Here is a 7,509-nt window from a genome sequence, read left to right as displayed (position 1 = left end):
CTGTGACCAACGGCAGACTCCCATTGCGAGCGAGGATTAGTCAAGATGCGCATAAGCTTACCCGAACACCCCATGGAAAACCAAAAAAAAAAAAAAACCTAACATTATTAAAAAACTTTTTCAATTAAAATTATATTTTTCTTAACAACCAAAACAATTCCCAATAGGAGATAAAATTTAAATTTAAAAAGTATTCATAAAAAGGAATATGACCTTAATATAAAGCGAAAATTACAAGTTAAATCAAGGATATGATTGTCTATGGAAAATAATAAATTAATGTTAGTGAATTTTTTTTTTTTTTTTTGAGAAATTCAATACTTTCAATGAAAGAGAAAATTTTAATCCTAAATGCTAGTAGTGGATTAATGTGAAAATTAATAATAACATATTACCTCGTCAAACCCTTAAAAAAAAACTACTACTAGTATTACTTATATAAGGTTCTTCAAACAAATGATAATTGTGTATGAGACGAAATCAATTGGCTCGTACATACAATCATGTTAAATTTGAATGGAAAAGTAATCAGCAATCACTAATTTGAAGCAACAGAATGATAGGCACCCATTCTTTAATTTTTCGAATTACTAGAGAAATCTAAAAAAGAAAAATCAGTGAAACTTCTGACTTTTCGTACAAATTAAGTTTCGCAGCTGAAAATTGTTGAGCACCAATTAGGGTTTGAAAAGGCAGGATTCGATTGTTAATGTAAAGTTAAAAGAAATATTTTGTGACTCGGGAAGGGAGTTGGATTTAGATAGCATCTCTATGATTCCATATAGTACCATGGACATAAAATTACAAATGTCTCACTTCAGCCACATACCCCACATCACTTTTACCATCCAAAGCATAAAATTTAGATGCGCATATATTTTAGTTCCATATCATATGAATGCTTCAATTATTTTATTTCTTTTCTTTTTATCACTACTTCTTTTATTTGATGAAGTTACTGGGATCCAACCCTGATCATTGAGCCACCGCAAAAGTGAAGGGGCCATACTGATCTGGTTCCTGTTTTTCATTACTAAGAGCACTCTTGGGTAAAATTGCATAAGGTCTTAATTTTGCACATTTAACTCTAAAAATAAAATAAATAAATAAATAAATAAAACTCTAAAAATTACCCACATTAATTAATTTAAAAGTGTGTAGATTTACATTGTTGCCATAATAACCATGTAAATATACACCATTACTATTCACATGTAATTCCATTTTTTTAATATTTCTTTATTCATATCCACAACAAGAGAGATATAGATGAATTGAGAGAGTAATAAAAATAGATAAATAAATAATATTTTAATAAAATGTAGTATAAAATAGATAATCCGATGTAAGTGTTTTTTAAAAGTAGTTGTGTAAAATAGAAAAAATAGGCTTTCACATCAGTACTTGAATATTAGAAAAGTTACCACATTTTAGCCAACCAAATCTAAAATTCACTCACATCAGTTCATGCAAAGTTGTATAAGAATACATAGTAAAAATAACAATGTAAGTCTAAACGGACACTATTTATTTTGTATTTAATTTTTTATTCTTTCTTTACATATCTTTTTAATAAAGGAAGAGAGTAGATAGTGGTTGTTGTGTGTGAAGAAATAAAAACAATTTAGAAAATGAAGAAAATTTTATATTTGAATGAATATAGAATAGAATAGATAATTTAATATATGGTGTTTTGAAAAGTAAGTATGAAAAATAGAAAAAATAGATATTTATGCTAAAATAGACAAAAGAAAATTGCACGAGCTGATGCGAATACTTTAATAGCTCAATAATGTTTCAACATTCTGAGTTCAAATGCCCTTCACATGACAATTTTTTTTTTTTAAGAAAAAAGAATAAAAACTATCACTGAGAAAAAAGAAAACATAGATAAAATAACTAAGGGAAAAAAAAGATTTTCCTTATCTATATTTGGGGTAGTTCACAATTCCCTCTTAATCTTTGGAATTGAGCAATATCCCCCAAATAGGTTTCGGAAATGAGCAAATATCTCTATGCTATTACTCACTTAGATTATTTGGAGTAATTTTGATACCAAAAATTAGAACCCCCCCCCCCCCCCAAGTAACTACAATTGCGGGAACTAAGACCATCTCTAATCAAAGAGTGAAGATTAGGGATAAAGGAGATGGAGCTTATAGGAGGATTGTCGTCTCGACCCCCAATTAGGTATTGTCCACTTTGGAAATGACATTGAGTCTTAGTTCTCAAGGATTTGTTCAATCCCACATTAAGGAGAGACGCCTCCCACAAAAAGGCGCCTTTTGGGGTTTAAGGGGAAACCCCCACCTTCCCTGGGACTAGACCTTTGAGGCCAATGCCACCCGAGTGCACTACATACAGGCATATGGTAGTTTTTGAGACTTGCTCTACTTCGCATGTGTAGTAGTGGTACACTCATCCTTAGGCCAAAGGCTTATAATGCATGAGTGGGAGGCGTCTCTCCCCGATTGTGGGATTGAACAAATCCTTGAGGACTAAGCCTCAACGCTATTTCCAAAGAGGACAATACCTAATTGGAGGCCGAGACGAAAGTTCTCCCACAGAGCTCATAAAATTAGCTTCCCTAAACGTGTGTTTTAAAATAAATGCAATGCAAAGGGTCAAAATTAGCTGCCGTATATATGCTTTTCACACCGATAACAATTTTTTTTTGAGGAAAAGATAAAAGAAAGATTTAAGAATGGAGTTATATTCTTGTATAGATGATCAGGAACAGGGGGGGGGGGCTTTGTGGAGTTGATGAAAAGTAGAAAAAGAAAGAAACGAGGGAATGAACTTTATGATGACGACTATGGCCTATGTTGTTTACTTTTTGACTGTTTTGCATTGCATTTTATTTTCTTTTCTTTGTTCTTTCAACAAAATTCCTACGTGAAGCCTTTACCTTTTGGGAAGAAATGTGTCGTTATTTCTAAAGTGGGATCCTTCGTAAATAAGGGATTTCATTGAAACTAAGTAGCAATTACAAATGAGTAGAAGCTATCTTACAATACATGCTTGTCTTGTCTAAATTCAATGACAAAACTCAAAAAAGTACATCAAAAAAGGACGTTTAGAAAATAAAAGAAAATTTGCTAACTAATTGTAACCATGCCTTGTTAATGGCCTCCCTAAAGGCATGTATGATTGAACTCCACATTAATTTTTTTTTCTTGGTAAGTAATAGTAAGTTTTATTGAAGACTACTAGCAATTAGCAAATGGAGGATTTGGGGGAACTGGCTCATCAGCTTCAACAAAAGCTCAGAGAAGGATACAACTGACGACTTGGAATCCCTAAAACATACAAAAAGAAGCACAATAAGCTAAATTATGCGCAAGGCAATTAAGTGCCCCGGGGTAAAGGAGAAAAAAAAAATACTACTATAAAATTACAAAGAAAATATCTAATATCTTCAACAATAAAAATGAAGTCCCAGTCAGGCCTTAAAATGGGATTCATTTATGTAAGTTTGCATCTTTTGCATAGTTTCAACTAATTTGTTGCAAGAACGATCACTATTTTTACTTGACTTAAGGGGTAAAAAATTGGGGATAATTTTTCATTTCGTAGTAATGTACTAAAAAGTAGGCACAACACAGGCATGTGGTTGTTGATGAGATTGAGTTTAATCAAACTGGATTGGATTTTTATACAACTCGATTTATGATAAAATTACAAATACAGCTTATAATTTCAGAGATTTATAAAAAAAATATTTGAAGTAACCACAATGTACAACATGAAATGATACATCATACATGGGATGGGAATCTATGGTACTGTAGAGCCAGAGGGTTCCAGAGAGCAAGATGCATAGTGCATTGATGAAAGTTGAAAATACAAACAGGCAAACGTTTCAAACTATGATGCTTTTATCAGCCTAGTGGTCCAAAGTACTATCAGCAATGCAAATAATTTTGGATTCAATCATATACCCTTTGCCAAGAGCCTCATTTAATAAAGAAAGAATTGCACATTCACACACTTTATTATTATGAACTTTTAGCATCAAACATCCCTCACAAACCCCAGCAATGCAAGAGATCGACCTAGCTTTCTGTCCAGGAAACACATTGAGTTGCAAAACAGCTACTTTTTTAGTATGAGATAATGAATTCTCATATCATTTGGATTTTTTTTTTTAATGTATGTCAAGCACAAACACAAGTCCAAAACACGTGCGACGCATAAACTGACAACCAAGACCCTAAAGATTTAAGACTCTTTTATTTGGTTTAGTCCAAAAGATGTAGACTCAAAAGCATAGATGTGCAAAACTACAACTTACAATAAATTAATCAAGAATAGGAAAAAAGAGAGAATGAAAATACGAAGAAAAAGAAAAGAGTAAACCAAAGAGCCGACAGACAGGGACACCTAGATGAACTAAAGTAAAGCATTTTGTCTTTGCTTTTTTCTCTATATGAACCAAAGAAGTTGCTTTTAATTTAATCTCAAATTTCCCGCTTAATCCGGAAAATATGTGATGTTTATTCAAAATGTCTTTTAACAAGGCAGGAAGAGCTACAACAAGTTTTGACTGAAATGTCTTCTTCAGGTTCCAGAAATTTCTGGTATCTAAATGTACTATTTGCCAAAGTTGGAAAACCGATGAAGCATATATATATAATTATATATATATATAACTCAGTTTTGAGGATCAAGAACCAAGAGTGCAGAAATGTTAAGTTTCAATTATTATTAAAAAGGCAAAAACACAGTCATGTGATTTAAAAGATGGTGGTGATCATGATTGAGGATGATAACTAATAATATTAGTGCTGATTAAAACAATGTGACTAAAAGTACTAGCCTCTCATGTGGTATCCTCATAATGACTACTCTGGGGGAACCATTCTTAAGCACTAGGATAGGTTGGGTTGAATCTGATCAGGAAACATTAGGTAGTGCTAGACATGTACTGAGCTAAACAAATTAACCCTGTGTTCTTCAATAGGATATCTAAGTGGTACGAATAATTAAAAAAAAAATTAATAATTGAGTCCTTAAACGGAATTTTTCTTAAATTTTTTTTATAAAAAAATTTAAATATAGTTGTAGGAGTAAAAGTTAAATTATGGTGTTATTAACAATATGATATCTTCGGCAAAAAATTAGCTTGTAGCTAACTAAATATCGAAAATGTTAATAAATTTTCTATTATATTCCTTCTCCAAAAAAAAAAAAAAAAAAAAATCTTTTATATTGGTCATTTTGCCCATCATTGTTTATAAAATTACCGTTTAATCTAGTAAAAAGATATCATATCATATATGTCAAGAGTGGCAAATTTCAAATGGTTATGGACATAATTAGGGGGTGCACACGGCAAAAATGGCCCATTAGCATTAATTTTTGAAATATTTAGCAACAGAACACTGTTTCGGAAATAATTAGGGAAATACCACTTTTTTCGAAAACGCCGCTATAGGGCCCGAAAACGTCACTATAGGGCTTAAAAAAATGCCACTATAGGGCCCCTTGAACCTGTTATGGGGACTTATAAAAAAAATTTTGCAGGAAAACGCCGCTATAGGGTCCAAAAACGTCACTATAGGGCTTAAAAACGCCACTATAGGGCCCCTTGAAACTGTTATGGGACTTACAAAAAAATTTTGCAGGAAAACGCCGCTATAAGGCCCAAAAACGTCACTATAGGGCTTAAAAACGCCACTATAGGGCCCCTTAAACCTGTTATGGGACTTATAAAAAAATTTTTCAGGAAAACGCCGCTATAGGCCCGAAAAAGTGGTAAATTGCTATATAGTTCGGAAACAGTGTTTCTGAGCAAATTATTTCCAAAATTGATAGTAATGGGCCATTTTTGCCGGTGCACACAGTTGCAGTACAGTGCAGGTGCTGTTTTGGGCCTATTTTTCTACCGAAATGCACAATGTGCGGTTTCTACTTTCTAAAATCTCCCTCACTGCATTGCACTTAACAGGGTCCACGATCAAGTTGGTTTGATGTGGTTTTAACGATGTTGTTGGGTCAGTTAAATCAATGTCGGGTTGGGCTTTTCTTTATTGGTTTTGGGCTAATTTGGGCCAGCCCAAATGTACTATAAATATATATTGGATAATATATTATATATTTGGGTTAGGTTCAAGTAGCACTTAGTGTAACTCCAAACAATGTTACACCATTCAATATATATATATATATATATATATTTTGGACAGAAAAGCGGTAACTACTCAATATTTTTTAATTGGATGCAAATTTTGACAAATCTACCATTAGATAACATTATCTTCGTATATTCTTCCTGCTTGCAAAATTTCAAGATGATCGAAGATAATAGCCATGTCATCAATCAATTTTTTAAATTCAAGTTTTTGTAGTTTAAAATAATACATAAAAGATGAGTTTATGCATCAAATGATAAATAATATTCAATTAACATGAAAATTGGCATGATTGTTAAGAACATATAAAATATGTAATTCAACGGTGAGATTTTCAAAATATGAATTTTATAACAAGTTATTAGGTATGTAATATTGTTTAAAGTTACACCAGGTGTAACTTAAACCCAACTCCATATATTTTTATATTTCATATTTATATATTATATATATAATTTGTATATGGATGTCAAGTTTGGTCGGAGGCATTGCATTCGTTCAGTGAGTCCCATTTTTTGTTGGCCCCTTAACAAAATGACCAGCTTGACAACAATTTTAAAGTTTAAGTACTGAAGAAAAAAATTTCTTTTATTTACTTTTTGGGTGATTAGTTGAAAAAAAATGTTAAATTTCTTTCCAGGCTTTAACCCATTAAAAGCACAAATTTGGTTTAAATTTCCTTTCTTGAATTCATGTTTGTTCAAACGCTTAGAACATCCACAATCGGAAATGTCATCCCATCTTATTTTACCATTTCAAAAAGCTACTTTATCAATTATACCATACCATTTTACAATACACGTAACAACCCATATTTTATTTTTTCATACTACATATTAAAATAATATAAAAAATCTCTCTCTCTTCTCTCTTCATCTATGTTCTTCGTCTCTCTATTTTCCCTCTCTCATCCACCCACCACCAACCCAAACCCAGAACAACCACCCACCAATACACGCCTGCAACTTGAAAAAAGCCTTGATTTTTTTTTTTCTCTTCATTGTCAATTCAGCCATACTCACAAAGAAAGAAAGAGCAGAGATAAAATTCAACTACCATCCATATCAAACCCATACCCAATTCAGCCATACCCACCTCTTCCTTTAGCCATTGGTCACAACATAAAAAATAAAAAAAAACACACACAAAACCCAAATTGCAACCCAGAAGAATCGGATCGCAACCCACTTCAACAGCGCTTTTTGACACCAAACTCTCCACTTCGGCAGCGCAACCTAGATCGCAACCCACTTCGGTGGCGCTTTTTGACTCGGATCGAGTCGGAGCTATCCAACATCTGCGACGAAATCCTCAAGCTCCTTGACACCAGACTCATCCCCTCCGCCGCCGCCAGCAACTCCAAGGTCTTCTACCT

Source organism: Quercus lobata, chromosome 3 (assembly GCF_001633185.2).
Source record: "Quercus lobata isolate SW786 chromosome 3, ValleyOak3.0 Primary Assembly, whole genome shotgun sequence".
NCBI classification, from domain to species: domain Eukaryota; kingdom Viridiplantae; phylum Streptophyta; class Magnoliopsida; order Fagales; family Fagaceae; genus Quercus; species Quercus lobata.
Note: the sequence above shows the minus strand (reverse complement) of the source record.